Raw genomic sequence first — 16,201 nt, 5'->3', positions numbered from 1 at the left:
TCAGCTAGCCCTCCCTCTGAAGGCCCCACTAATGGCAACTGGAACATGAATGGAAGAACTAACAGCAGGAGGAAAGACCAGCATCTTCGTGCTCTGTTCTCTCTGATGGCCCCAGGCAGATCCTGTATATTAAGTACACTTTCTGTACAGGAACTGTCAATTCTGGGGGTTGGAACAGACAGCTGGAGGGATGCCAGTTGCATCCTGACTGGTTCTCCCTGGTGGCCCTAGACAGATCCTGGATATGAAGTACACTTTTTGCATATTAGCTGCCAATCCTGAGATGGGGAAGTGTGGGTCAGTAACCAGGTGAATGCACCCCTTGTGGTCAGACTTAAGAGTACAATCCTAAGGGGGGGGAACTGTTTTGGGAGCAGACAATCCACTACGTTGGCACAAGTGGCATTTGCGCTAGCACAAGTCCAGCTCTGCCGCGGTAGACGGGACTTAAATCAGCGTGGGGCTGCCGGAGTGCCGCCCTGCCTGAGAGCAGTGGCACTTGAGGGCTGCGCCCAAGCACTGGCGGAAGTGCGGTGGAGTGAGATGCTCTGGTACAAGAGGGGGAGGAGTCAGTGGCACAGCCATACTTAGGCGGCTCCCTAAGGAGTTCGGGCCATGACACCCCCCCCCCCCCGAGAGGCATAAAGTTACGTCTGCGAAAACAGCAGCGCATCCTATAGGCACTCATTGAAACTGAAAACAAAAATTGCTCTCACCAGGGGAACTCACAGACCCCTTAGGAAGCGGTGTAATTGCCTCACCAATCCCCTCGCGCCACAGGCGGAAGAGCCCCCTCCCCAGCAACCAGTCGCCGTTCCCCCTCTCCTAGAAATACTTCTGCTCTGGCCTCGCATAACTCAGTTGTTAGGGACAGCCACATGTGGCAAGGGCCTCTGCCAGGGAGCTCCCTGCCATGCGGACTTAGAATGAGGGACAGGCACTTTGGTTATGAGCTCTTCACTGCGCGATTGCTTTGACAGTATCTTTAACTTGCGAGGGGGAGAGCGAGGTCTCTCTACTGGGCCAACTGCTCTTGTTTCCAGGTCTCCACAGGTTTCCAGCTTCCGGAGGCTCAGTGTGTAAGGACTGTTGCCCATGGCTGGGTAAGTGCAACTGTGCACCACCACTGTCCTCCCCCTCCCCTTGCTCAAGACCGGTTGGTGTGCAAGTGTCTCCAGCAGGGGACACTTGAACCAGGCAGCGGGCTCAGGCAGGGGGCATTTGGTGGCCCTGCTCCCCTGTACTGCTGCGTGCTCCCTTTCCTTGGTCTGTCCTCTGCCACATTCCCACCCCTAGCAAGGCACCCGGGGGGGGGGGTGTCTGGCAGCTGCCCCGATGTGGGGAGGTGGGTCGAAGACTGTCCCTTTAGGAGAGTGCCTGGCTGAAACGCAGCCCGCTCCCCTGCAGGTGCTCTTGATCTCTGTCTCTGTTTTGCAGGTGGGAATCCAAGACAGGCTTCCATGTGTGGTGCCCCATAACCCCCACCAATCCCATAGCTGTTCCTGCCCAACACTCTGAATGGAGCCCAGCCCCTGGTGAGATTGCCCAACATGCACTGGGGAAACCATTGCACTCTGTTCTGGAAAAATAAAGTCTGAGCTGTTCCCTCTGTTCTCTCTCCTGCTTGGCATCTGCTGCACGTTCCCTGTATGCCTCCCCCCCACACCACTCTGTCACTGGCCTCTTCGAGGGAATGCCTGGGATGGTGGTTCTTGGGGATGGGTGGCGAGATGGCTCTGAGCCGCCACACTGCCCCTGCATGGCTGGACAGGGAAGGGGAGTTGCTGCCCCTCAGTCTGGCTCGGCTGATGGCCTACTTGACCCACCAAGGCTGTTGTGCACAGGGCACAAAAGGGGGGGGCTGATTAAGTGGATGCATGCCCAACAGCTCACGCTCTGAGTTCTGCAGCCCCCAGGGGAGGTGTTCCATGGCAGGGGGAGTTGGGGCAACACAGGAGGTCTCAGGATGGGGGAGTGTCTGTTGGACTTGGTGATCTGCTAACTCCCAGGCATACATTCCAGCCACTGTCTATGGCAGCAAACTCCTGCACTTCTTTGTGCATCCTGTATGTCTGCGCATGCCTCTGCCTGTCTGCCGTGACAGCGGAAGGGTGTGAGGGGATTGATGGGCTCTCCGACACAGGCTTTCCATCCCCTCTCCCAGTCACATGCAACAGGCTGGCCAATCCTGTGGTCCCGCCCCTGCCTCGGCAGCAGGCCAATGGCATGGCATGGGTGGAATTACCATGGTGACAGCTTCTCTCTTGCTTGTCCGCCTGCGCTCCCCCTCCCCACCTGGCTCCCGCCTGGCATAACGTCTCCCCTTTGGGAGCTGATTGCGGCCGCCTACACTAGTTCTGCACTCGAGTGCAGCTACACGGTGGTTCTCAGGATTGGGCTGTTAGTTGAGAGTAGCCAATGCAAACCATGTTTTATGACTGGTACTTATAAGCTATTAGGTTTTGTTTGTTGTTTGCCAGCCCATCTTTGGTTGAAAAGTACAATACAAATACAACAATTCCAACCACATCCTGACTGTATTACAAACATTGCAAAATATGCTGTTCCATGGTGAGATCAGTTTATGGTTCAGATCCCCATGCCATGCACTACTAAAACTGCTTGCTTCTGTTGCACAATGCTTAATGAGAGCAAAATGTAATCACGTGCTGGCATTTAATTAATCTGTTTCTGGTAGGCCACCTTTCCCATTAAAAGACTCTGCAATATTAAACTGCTACAGTATTAACCAGCTAAAAAGATTAGTTTTGTATGCAACCACTGAAAAAAAGTTACTCAGTGCATATTTTAGTATGATCTGCTGCATGAGGTTTCTTATATTTTACATATTTATTTATATATAAATAAATTATATCCTAGCTTTCTACAATGCCCAGTATGGCTTACAAAACAGAGATAAACTCAATTAAAAACACAGTTCACAGAATCATAGAGCTGGGACCTCCAGGGTCATCTAGTCCAACCCCCTACACAACGCAGGAAATTCCCAAATACCTTCCCCTAAATTACAGGACCAGCATTGCTGTCAGATGGCTATCTAGCCTTTATTTAAAAACCTCCAAGGAAGGAGAGCCCACCACTTCCCAAGAAAACCTGTTCCACTGAGGAACTGCTCTTCCTAATGTTCTTCCGGAAGCTCTTATGATTTAATTTCAACCCACTGGTTCTGGCTCTACCTTCTAGGCAACAGAAAACAATTCCACACCATCCTCTATAGCAGGGGTGGCCAATGGTAGCTCTCCAGATGCTTTCTGCCTACAACTCCCATCAGCCCCAGCCAGCATGGCCAATGGGTGGGGCTGAACATAAGAACATAAGAGAAGCTATGTTGGATCAGGCCAGTGGCCCATCCAATCCAACACTCTGTGTCATACAGTGGCCAATATATGTGTGTGGGCGTGTGTATACACACACACACACACACACTGTGGCTAATAGCCACTGATGGACCCTCTGCTCCATATTTTTATCCAATCCCCTCTTAAAGCTGGCTATGTTTGTAGCCGCCAACACCTCCTGTGGCAGTGAATTCCACATAATCACCCTTTGGATGAAGAAGTACTTCCTTTTATCCATTTTAACCTGACTGCTCAGCAATTTCATTGAATGCCCACGAGTTCTTGAATTGTGAGAAAGGAGAAAAGTGCTTCTTTCTCTACTTTCTCCATCCCATGCATAATCTTGTAAACCTCTATCATGTCACCCCGCAGTGGATGTTTCTCCAAGCTAAAGAGCCCCAAGCGTTTTAACCTTTCTTCATAGGGAAAGTGTTCCAACCCTTTAATCATTCTAGTTGCCCTTTTTTTGCACTTTTTCCAATGCTATAATATCCTTTTTGAGGTGCGGTGACCAGAATTGTACACAGTATTCCAAATGAGACCGCACCATCGATTTATACAGGGGCATTATGATACTGGCTGATTTGTTTTCAATTCCCTTCCTAATAATTCCCAGCATGGCGTTGGCATTTTTATTGCAATAGCACACTGTCTCAACATTTTCAGTGAGTTATCTACCACAACCCCAAGATCTCTCTCTTGGTCAGCCTCTGCCAGTTCACAACCCAACAACTTGTATTTGTAGCTGAGATTCTTGGCCCCAATGTGCATTACTTTGCACTTGGTCACATTGAACCTCATCTGCCACATTGCCGCCCACTCATCCAGCCTCAACAGATCCCTTTGGAGTGCCTCACAATCCTCTCTGGTTCTCACCACCCTGATGGGAGTTGTAGGCAAAAGGCTGATGGGAGTTGTAGGCAAAAAACATCCGGAGAGCTACCGTTGGCCACCCCTGCTCTATAAGATAGCCCTTCAAGTACTTGAAGATGTTGGTGATCATATCACCTGTCAGCCACCTCCTCTCCTGGCTAAACTTGCTCAGCTCCTTTCTTCATAGGACTTGGTCTCCAGACGCCTCACTATCTTCGTTACCCTCCTCTGGACCCGTTCCAGCTTGTCTATATCCTTCTGAAAATGTATTGCCCAAAACTGAACACAATACTCCAGGTGAGGTCTTACCAGAGCAGAGTAAAGCAATACCATCACTTCATGTGATCTGGACACAAGACTTCTGTTAATACAGCCCAATACTGCATTTGCCTTTTTAGCCACCGCACCACAATGTTAAATACCTGAATTAATACATCAAGTTAAAACTGCAATATTATCACTACCAGCTGCCAGAGCCATTTTCATTAAAAGTGTGTCAAAATAATTCTGCTTGCAACGTTAACAAAAGGAAGTTAGTGCAGGAGCTTCCTGTACCATATCAGGTGGGCTCTCCCAAAGTGTGGGTGAAGCCACTGAAAACAGGCTGTAGCTGAATTGAGAGACTATCAAAAGCGAGACACCTGATGACCTTAGCTTATGCAAAGCTTTATATGGGGAAAGGGAGTCTTTTACAACATGCAGCTCCAGGCCTTGAAGAGCTTTAAGGGTAACAGCGAGCACCCTGATTTATGCCGAAAAAGAAATGGGTAACCAACAAAGCTACTGAAGCACAGGTGTTAAATACTTGTATTGGCATAAACTGGACAGTGACCTATCTGCAGTATTCTGTACCAGTTGAAGTTTCCAAACAGTTGTCAGGGGCAGACCCATCTACAATGCATTACTATAATCTAGCCTTCAATGGAAGAGGGGAGAGACATTTCAACTTTGCTGAACCTTACCAGTTCCAGCACCTAGCAAATGATATGTGGAGTGTGCTGTCTAACTTAAACATACACATGAACAGTGCTTACTGAACGGAAGAGAATTACTGAAAAAAATACATAAACATTATATAAACAATAAGGAAAAAGCAACACATGACAAATTCAAAAACGATTCTTTCATATTCATTTTATATTTATACATAAATTGTGCTGGTTAACTAATGCTGATCTTTCAATCTTAATAAATATTGATGATGGTAAAATACAAAACCAAGACAGATGAATGAAACACAAGTCAATATATCTTGCCTCAAATTTTTCTTTGCTACAGCCCTCTCCCAGTATTAGATAAAATGATTCAAATGAAAAGGCGCATCTATGTTGCTTTCTCAGACCATCACCACGGATCTCCTTTCTAACTAAAACTGTGTGCTCATATGCATTTTGTACTTCGGAATTAACTCAGGAAAGTTGTTGGAAATAATTTTTGATTTGAGCAGGGATAGCTCCCTCCCCCACCCCCAAAACTGAATTCCATCTCCATACTGGAATTCCAGTTTGGTGTAGTGCAGGGGTGGCCAACGGTAGCTCTCCAGATGTTTTTTGCCTACAACTCCCATCAGCCCCAGCCATTGGCCATGCTGGCTGGGGCTGATACAAGTTGTAGGCAAAAAGATCTGGAGAGCTACCATTGGCCACCCCTGGTGTAGTGGTTAAGTGTGCAGACTCTTATCTGGGAGAACTGGGTTTGATTACCCACTCCTCCACTTGCACCTGCTGGAATGGTCTTGGGTCAGACATAGCCCTCGTAGGAGTTGTCCTTGAAAGGGCAGCTGCTTTGAGAGTTCTCTCAGTCCCACCCACCTTACAGGGGGTCTATTGTGGGGGAGGAAGATAAGGGAGATTGTGAGCGCTCTGAGATTTGGAGTGGAGGGCGGGATATAAATCCAATATCATCATCATATAACGAATTCACTACCCAGTGCATAGAGAGGAGCTGCACAAGGGCAGTCACTTGAGGTAGTTTATTATGACAAACTCCACTACACAAAAAAGCAAAGTTTTTGTAAATGCAGGGCTTTTTTTGTAGAAAAACCCCTAGCAAGAACTCATTTGCATATTAGGCCACCCCCCATGATGTCACCATTGTTGCACAGAGCAGGAACTCATTTGCATACCAGCCAGAATGGTGTTCCTGTGCATTCCTGCTCAAAAAAGCCCTGGGTAAAGAGATGAATGAAAAAGTCTCTGGCTAATTTCTCTGGGATGTTGTTAACTTGAAAAATCTGTCCATACATTCCATTATAGAATGCTACCTATTTTGGTGGTGAGATCAAACTGATAGACTGCATCCATTTAGAAGGTGCCTTTTCAAAAAGTTGTCTTGCTGTAAACTTTGAGCATATCATCTCCCTACCTCCTCCCGCCCAATATTTTATTAGATTGTTTCTCAGGTAGCCCAAATATTATAACATGGGCTGTAGTTTGTCAATAGTTTAAGGTTTAAAAAAATCACAAATCAGCATTTCATTTAATTATTCATATAAAGATCAGTCATGCTTGTAGCTGGTAGCAATATAATTCTAATGAACAGGAAAGGGCGTGCGCTAATTTCATGCCATGTTGAGTTTGTTCTCTCTTAACTTGGGGTACAAGCTGCTTTGGTTCAGCACAAACAGTATCAGAAAACAGAGATAAGTGCTGAAGTCTGCTACACAGAATGCTTTTATTTTCTTTGTTGATGAAAAGGCTTGCCTCGCCCAAGCTCTTCTGCTGGTTACCTCCATCTGCATGAGTTGATAAGTTACAGGCTGTAAAGATAACATCTGGCTTGACAGCACCTTCCACCACCTCACGAATGACCTCTTTCACCAGACTCTGAATGGGGTGCTCACAGGATTAAGTATTTCATTTTTACATCATAAATAGTGTCAAGCATGGTAAAATGTCACCACCCTTTCCTGTTCATTTAGGGGGAGGGACGGTGGCTCAGTGGTAGAGCATCTGCTTGGGAAGCAGAAGGTCCCAGGTTCAATCCCTGGCATCTCCAAAAAAGGGTCCAGGCAAATAGGTATGAAAAACCTCAGCTTGAGACCCTGGAGAGCCGCTGCCAGTCTGAGAAGACAAAACTGACTTTGATGGACCAAGGGTCTGATTCAGTATAAGGCAGCTTTATATGTTCATATATGTAAAATGCAAATGGTGATCTATGGTTTTAGGGACCTCCATAAAGCTGGTCTGTGAAACATCATGGGGGGCCGAGGTAACATGGCTCTGTTATTCTCCCCCCCCCCCCCCTCCTGCTTTATAGCTTTTGTAGTGAATTAGGAAAGGAAACTAGTAGAGAAGAGAAGGAGTGACACCTTCCCATACATTCCTACATGGGAGTGTAGACCATCTGGGGAAAGCAAGGACGAGATACTGATAACGTTTATGCATTGGCTGGCATTCCTCACCCCTTCCCGTGGGAACCCTTTGATGTATGACTTAAAAGAAGTGTATCAATGTATTGTTGATCCTCAAGGTCCTGCACCAAGAGAGCATACCGATTTAGCAATAAACGTAGTTTTGTATCCACTTGACTCGTTCTTTTGGAAATCACATGCTTGACAAATAGGACCATTAGACATTTTACATTAGCAGATCATGATGTCTTCACTGTGAGTCTGAGGGTATGGGAGGGAGGAGACTTTTTATTACACATTATACATACATAAAGTTAATTTGGACAGTCCTCAAGAGTGGCGCAGCATGGTAAAGCTGCAGTACTGCAGTCAGAGCCCTCTGCTCATGACCTGAGTTCAATCCCCGGCAGAAGCTGGTTTTTCAGGTAGCCAGATCCAGGTTGACTCAACCTTCCATCCTTCTGAGGTCGGTCAAATGAGTACCCAACTTGCTGGGGGGGGGGGTGTAGATGACTGGGGAAGGCAATGGCAAACCACCCCATAAAAAGTCTGCCATGAAAACGCTGTGAAAGCAACATAACCCCAGAGTCAGAAATGACTGGTGCTTGCACAGGGGACTTCCTTTACCTTTTTACAAGAGGCAAAGCGCACTGTGATACTTGTGAGGCTAACTGGTTTACAGTAACATCAGTTTTTGTAGGCAACAGGTTGCTTCAGACATTTTGTACATCTGAGATTGCTGATGCCTAAGAAATGTAGCAGATGCAAGCACCATTTAGAAGCATTGCCTGGCATTTTACAGTGAAACACAAGCAAGACAGATCTCTGCCCAAGGAGCTTATAATATAAACTTCAGCTGGAGCAAAGGCAAGGACAAGAGTAACTGTAAGAACAAGATCAATTGACCATACTTTAGTTTCATGTGTAGGAGCAAATTAAGGTGCTAAGACAACGATTTCCATGAAGAATAGCGGGGAGGCTGTTGTCTAGCATTACTGTAAACTAGAGAGCCAGCATGGCAGTGTGTGTGGGAAGAGCCCTGGGCCATCACTAGCTTTGAGTGTATCATATTGAGTGTGTCATATGGTTAGCTTTTGCCAGATTGAAATATGTGATGCCCAACATATGTCTCCCTTACTGTTCTATATTTAGTCCACTGACAAGTCACATTTATTGCATCTTCCAGTAAAATGAAGTGCAGGGATAGGGGGTTGGAGGGGATGATTTTATTTGTTTTAATTTACATTACATTGTTAGATAAGAGGTGACAATGCAAAATCAATGCTTTCCTCTGCCTTCTTTCATTGTTCAAACATCTTGTACACATTAGTTATATACATACAACAGTCTGTCTATCTGTTATATATAAATGACAGCCAATCAATCAAACTCAGTGATTCTCCCTGGTACTACAGAGGATAGAGCCAATGTTCCACTCAGAGGCACAGCCCTAAAAGATGAAATCATAGGACAGAAGCTAATCTGTAGGAAGAGACCTTATAACTTGACTTTACAAACGCATAAGGTCTGTATTACAGTGAGCCACTATAAGGGCAGGATGCCCATCTGGAAGATTACAAAGCAGGCTGTTTTCACTTGAGATTCCTTTTTCCAGAGTATAATGCTACAGTAGACCTAACTTCATTAGACGTTTTACCCAGCGCAAACCAAGCACAGAAATTATTGCTGAACTTTTAAGAGCCCCCAAATGCCCACAATGATTTAGAAACATAGGGGCTACTTGACATTAAAAGGAATCTTTCCAACTAGGGTTTTTGCTAACGCCACTATTTTACCTTTGTTCCCCAAAGAACGGCATACAAGAACTACAGTGGTCGACAAAAAGGCTCATGATAACAAGCTTCCACCCACAATTGTTGAAGTGCAGCCTAAAAGCAACTCAATTGAAATATATAAGGACACAAACAAACAATAGAGACTGCTGTTATTTGGAGAACTCAATAGAAGGAGGCTTAAGTAATCCTTTTCAATAATGCCTGCTGAGGAGCAAACAGACATCATATCAAGACTGGACTGGTTAAAAACTGAACTTCTGAAAATAAAGGAAAACGTGATACCCCAAACACTTTCTCACTCCGTAGAAATTAACTATGAAGCAACAAACTTAAATACTGCAGCTGAAATCTCTCTAACGAGAAATTTAGAGGGAATATATAGAGATAGATATGGACAGCTTGTTTGTGAGACTGTAGAACCTGAACAACACCCAGCACAAGAGAAACAGTGTATGACTGGATGTGTCTACCTAGAAAAAATCACAGAAGAAAGTGACAACTAAAGATCTTGCCATGGAATTGGGGTGGGGGGTGGAAGGTGGCACAACAAACTTTTTGACTTTGAATTTCTTACAGCTTTAACACATTTTGACATTGGGGGTTTTTTAATAGGAAACCTGGATCAAGGATTCTACCTCCCTAACCCTTCAAGACTATAGATTAACATATGCTACTCCAGCACTTAAGCTATGCTTCAAAGGGAGGGACAGTGGCAGGTTGGCTTTACTAGCTAACGTAGATCTAAGGGTGGAAATTCAAACTTTAGATTCACCAGGACTCTGTCCTGTGCATCAATGTACCGTATTTGCCGGCGTATAAGACGACTGGGCGTATAAGACGACCCCCCAACATTTCCACTCAAAATATAGAGTTTGTTATATACTCGCCGTTTAAGACTACCCCCTCTTCCGCACACCTTCCACACACTTTCTCCTCTTTGTTCCTGCCTCATCTAGCGCTGGGTGGCAGAGCTTGCAGAGTAGTCTATCTCTAGACCAAATAAGCGTGGCCCTTTTAAGAGGGATGATTTCTCGCCCCCTGAGCTCCCACCCTTAGCCTTCACTGGAGAGGAAGAGTGGCAGAATATGGCAGCTGAGTAGGGAGAAAGTGTTTTGGGAGTTGTACTAGTGCATAATATAAACACAGAAAGCAAGTCCCCACCTGAAGCAATCTTATAGTTAGAACTTCAATAGTACAGAAACAACAGAAGAAGAGGAGGGAGAGTTTAACAAGGAGGAAAGGAAGTTCAAACACAGGCATATTCAGGTAAAATAAACTAAAGTCTCCTGGCCAGTGTGGTATAGTGGTTGCTGGACTAGAATCTGGAAGACTTGAGTTCAAATCCCCAATCTTTCAGGAATTTAATTTGGTGGTGTTGGGCCACTTTTTCTGTCTCTCCCTCTCTCATTGTTACCCGGCCGGGTCAGAGAAGGATGCCTGCACACGCACGCAAGAGCACCCACAGGCTCGCACGCTTCAAAGACAGCCCCCCCCCGCCCCCAACCCCGGAAAGCAGCATGTGCGGAGAGGAGCCACTGGTTTTCGTGAGGCTTTTTTCCCTTTTTAAAAATGCCAGCTGGGAGGCCGCTCATCGCTTTAGATGCGTCAGCTTCTCTCCCCACCAGCCAGCAGGCCAAAGGATGCAGGGAGTCAAGGTGCAAATAAAAAGGGGGGGGGGAGGAGCCATCTTTGCAATATTTTTTTTAAAGCAGAAATCCTCCCTGCCCTGGATAATATCATTTTACTGCGTTTTCCCATCCTCCATCTCTGGGGCAAAATTGGAAGCTGGAGAAATGGGAGACCATCTGCAATAAGGGCATTTACAGCCCAGCTGAAGCGATACAGGGGAGGGAAGGGGGGAATGATCGTTGGTGGAAACTGGGGGTGGGGGGAGCACATCTCTGCCTGCGTGCAGCTACAGTCACAGACAAACACACTCGGCCAGCAGATCTCTTGCCTCTCCCCCTCCCCGTACAAACAGAGAACGACAGACGGAGCCTGTAAGCAAATGCAAGTCTGGTTTGCCCACCAGCAAGAAAAGGGAGAAAGGCTCGAAGAGCATCCACGGCCCCTTTCTCCTGCTGAATGAAAACTGCCCCCTTATTCTCCCCCGAAGCAAGAGCTGCAAGGCAGCGAATCCCTAGGAACAGGAGACAGAAGGTCGCTAAATACCGTAATGTATAGGTGGTTGCTTTGGGTTTTCATTTCAAGGCTGCAAAGACAGCAGCCAGAGAGCGAGCAACCACAGAACTCAGAAAGGGCTTACTTCCAAGTAAGCATGCAAAGGATCGGGCTTGCACAGCACCTTTTCCCTCCACAGCAAAAGACAGCCTCTCGCCCCGTGACCCGTCCCTTGTGCTTTGGATCTACCGTATTTCCCCGAAAATAAGACCTACCCAAAAAATAAGCCCATCACAAATGCATAGAAATCCTGCTAGGGCTTATTTTTTGGGAAGGTCTTATTTTCGGGGAAATACGGTATCCCAACTGAAGTGCACCCGGCGTACAAGACGACCCCCCCACTTGGAGGCATGTTTTTTTGGGCAAAAAAGTCGTCTTATACGCCAGCAAATACGGTATATCTCCCACCCAAGCGATCCAAAGCCCATAACAAATGTAAGTTATGGGAACAATTATCCAAAACACTAGAAGCACTGGTGTTTCAGTATCCTCGTGCCAACATGACCCGGAGGGGGGATTTTAATGCCAGGATTGGGCCAGGAAGTTATGAGACCCCTAAGGATATTAACATTGAAATTGCTGAGCAAGCATCCCTATTTTAATGCAGTTCAATAGATCCAGTAATTAATAACCTGGGTTTAAAGTTTCTAGAGGTACTATCCGCATTTAATCTATATAATTTGCATGGTTCAAAATTGGATATACCTAAAGGCCCTTTTACATACCTATCAACTAAGTCTGGCAGCACAGTAGACTCCCCTGCATTGTTAGATTTCTTTAAAGTTGGAGAAAATGCACTTAGTGATCATACCCCACTGGAATTAGTACTAAATTCCAAAGATCCCACCTTTTTGGCACCTTCTCCTGAAGTTTTTTCAAGTGTGCTTCCTGTCCAAAGAAGATATAGGTCAGATCATCTATAAATAAAAGTAGCTGAAGTCCTAGAAGGCACTGAATTAAGGAACAAACAGGTGCCAATACTGTCCAGCAATATGATGAGATTGTTCAATCCATCAAGCCACTCCTTATTAAGGACGAACTCCCCCAAATCCACCTGTGCCCCCCTTGAAGAAATGGTATGATTCGGAATGCAGAAATCTAAAAAAAATCATAAACAAACAAATGAGAAAAACTAGGCAAAGCAAGTTGGCATGCCACCTCCAGCAATTAAAAAGCTTAAGAACACAATATAAGAACCTAATTAAAAGGAAAAAAGTATGAGCATGCTAGGCAGCAATAGAACAAACTAGCTCATGCTACCTCCGAAAAGAAAGAAACTCATTTCTGGGAACTAGTTTCTCCTAATCTAGGGAAATCTCCTTCAACTATGGAAGCCCAGATAAAAAAGAACATTTGGCTGGAGTATTTCATAAAGTCTACGAACCCCTACTCAGCCCTGCATCAGACTGAACTAATAAAAGAGTTGCTCCCTTTGATAGGGAACCACTACCAGAATGGCCCTCAGTAACAGAATCTGAAGTGGAAAATCTCATTACTACTCTGGTTCCTGGGAAATCTCCTGGGGAAGACTTGATTCCAACCAACCTCATCATGTCCTTCTCTGAATGGTGGACTCTGGTACTGGCCAAACTATTCACCCAAATTAATAATTCAGGTATATTCTCTTAAGAACCCCATGGTGCAGAGTGCTAAAGCTGCAGTACTGCAGTCAAACTCTCTGCTCATGACCTGAGTTCGATCCCAGTGGAAGCTGGGTTCAGGTAGCCGGCTCCAGGTTGACTCAGCCTTCCATCCTTCCGAGGTCAGTAAAATGAGCGCCCAGCTTCCTGGGAGGAAAGTGTAGATAACTGGGGAAGGCAATGGCAAACCACCCCGTAAAAAGTCTGCCGTGAAAACGTCATGATGCGACATCACCCCAGAGTCGGAAATGACTGGTGCTTGCACAGGGGACTACCTTTACGTTTATATTCTCTACAGGGTAGAAACTTAGTATTGTGGTCCCCATTTATAAAAAGCGGGATAGGTCAAACATCCAAAGCTACTGGCCCATAAGCCTCCTAAATACAGCGTCCAAACTTTATGGGAAATACCTGTTGAGGAAACTAGATGTTTGGATCCTTGAAAACAGCATTATTCATCCCCATCAGGCAGGTTTCAAAAAAGACAGGTTGCTTACCTGTAACTGTAGATCTTCGAGTGGTCATCTGTGCATTCACACTCATGGGATAGTGCGCCTGCGCCGATCCCCGAATCGGTATCTGAAAAAGCCCGGGATTTTTCCGCGCTCGGCGCCAATGAGCATGCGCAAGCGACCCACTGCGCATGCCCACCAGCGCCCGCGCGGCAATCCCGCCAGTTCCTCCCTGACCGCTGAAAGCCCCTTACTGAAGAGAGACCGTCAGCAGCGGGGAAGGAGGGCGGGTAGTGTGAATGCACAGATGACCACTCGAAGATCTACAGTTACAGGTAAGCAACCTGTCTATCTTCTTCGTGGTCTCTGTGCCTCACACTCATGGGAGATTAGCAAGCAAAGCATACCTGGAGGCGGGAAGACGGTCAGCCTGAAGAAACAGCTTGCAACACCGCAGCTCCCAACCGAGTCCTCTGCTGAGCATGCACGTCCAGCGCGTAGTGCTTCATGAAGGCATGCGGAGAAGACCAGGTAGCCGCCTTGCAGACATCGGAAAGGGACACACCCTTCAGGAATGCCACCGACGTGGCCATCGCCCTTGTGGAGTGTCCACGAACAGGTCCAGGTAGAGGCTTCTTAGCCAACAAATAACAAAGTCTGATCGTCTCAGTGAGCCATTTGGACAGTCTCTGAGAAGAAATTTTGGACCCTAACTTTGGGGCAGAGTAGGAAACAAAGAGTTGATTGTCCTTACGAAAACCCCGTGAACGGTTTAGATAAAACAGGAGGGCACGCTTAACATCTAACGCGTGCAGTCTGCGTTCCTCATCCGAGGAAGGGCTAGGGTAAAAGGTGGGCAACCAAACCTCTAAGTTAAGGTGAAACTGGGAAACCACTTTCGGGAGAAAAGTAATGTCTGGGGCCAGAGAGACCCCAGCCTCTCTAAAGGCAAGGTATGGGTAGTCACACCGCATCGCTGTGAGCTCCCCTGCACGACATGCCGAAGTGATGGCAACTAAAAATGCAGTCTTCCAAGACAAAAGTTGCAGGGAACATGTCGCCATAGGCTCAAAGGGGCGACGAGTCAACTTGTCCAGGACCAAAGTCAAGTCCCACAGCTGTGGAGGGGATCTAGACGGGGGATGAAGGCGGAACAATCCCTTCATAAATCTCTTGGACTGCGGGTGAGCAAAGACAGAGTAACCCTCAACTGAATCATGAAAAGCAGAAATAGCTGCTAAATAGACCTTAATGGATGAGAATACCAGCCCCTCATCCACCAAGGACAAAAGAAACTCAAAAACTGTGGGCAGCCCAACAGTGTCAGGTGACATTGGAGAGTCAACCACAAAGTCACTGAACTTTTTCCACTTCCTCTCGTAAGAGGCACGGGTGGAAGGTTTCCTGCTACTCTGGAGCACTTGCTGAACCCTGGTGGAGAAGTCTAGTGGTCGATGAACCACGCTGTCAGCTTCAGGTGCGGCACGTTGTGATGGAGCACGTGCCCTCCCTGGGCCGACAACAGGTCCGGTTCTGCCGGGAACTGGTAAAAGGTCCCCCTCGACTGCTGGAGCAGAATCGAGAACCAGCCCTGACGGGGCCACCACGGGGTCACCAGAATGCAACGTGGCTTCTCCTGCACTAACTTGTGGACCACCCTCGTTAGCAAAGGTAAGGGCGGGAACATGTACAGGAACCAGCCCTCCCACCGAAGTAGAAGTCCGTCTCCCAAGGAAGCCGGATCCGCACCTCCCCTGGCACAGAACAATGGGCACTTCTTGTTCTGCGCTGTGGCGAAAGCATCCAGCTGTGGGTAGCCCCAGAGTTGGAACACCGGCTCTAGGAACCTCCATTGCAGTTCCCATTCGTGTGGGGAGGCTCCACCCCTGCTGAGAGAGTCCGCCTGTATGTTGAGGACCCCCGGCAGATGTGTAGCTTTTACAAAAATGTCCCACTGGAGACACTCCTCCCAGAGATCCATCGCCAGCGAGCATAGCCTGCGAGACACTGTCCCCCCCTGTCTGTTTATATAGCACAGGGCAGTGGTATTGTCCGTAAGCAATGCCACAGTCTGTCCCACCAGCAGTGGACGGAACGATCGAAGGGCAAAGTGAACTGCTAGCAGTTCTAGGTAGTTTATATGGCACCGGCTCAGTTTCGGTGGCCACTTGCCTCCCACACACAGCTCCTCCAGGTGGGCTCCCCACCCCCACATGGAGGCATCGGTAGCGATGGTTACTGTAGGGGTCGGCAGATGAAAAGGGGCCCCTTGACGGATGTTGCTCTCTGTTCCCCACCATTGCAGGGAGCGGAGAGTCCCGGGTGGAATGGTGAACCTCTTTCGAGGTGAGTCTCTGAGAGGCCGAAAGTGGCGCAAGAACCAAATCTGTAGGCCTCTCATGTGCAGTCTTGCGAAACGTAGCACGCTTGTCGTCGCGGCCATCAACCCCAGCATCCGCTGGAGCTGCTGAGCCGTACCCCACCGCCGTCTTTGAAGTAGCTGCACCAGATTGATGATGTCCTTCGCTCTCTGCGAAGGGAGGAATGC

The 16,201-nt window shown here is 47.3% G+C and overlaps 1 protein-coding gene across 2 annotated transcripts in view; it reads right to left on the bottom strand.

The window, feature by feature from the left end:
- Positions 1–16,201, bottom strand: part of NLK (nemo like kinase) — a 278,351-nt gene that overhangs the window by 175,187 nt on the left and 86,963 nt on the right. The window lies entirely within an intron of this gene.

The sequence above is a fragment of the Heteronotia binoei genome, chromosome 18 (genome assembly GCF_032191835.1).
Source record: "Heteronotia binoei isolate CCM8104 ecotype False Entrance Well chromosome 18, APGP_CSIRO_Hbin_v1, whole genome shotgun sequence".
Taxonomy (NCBI): Eukaryota; Metazoa; Chordata; class Lepidosauria; order Squamata; family Gekkonidae; genus Heteronotia; species Heteronotia binoei.
The sequence above is the reverse complement of the archived record's forward strand: the minus strand, read 5'-3'. Positions and strand labels throughout refer to the sequence as shown.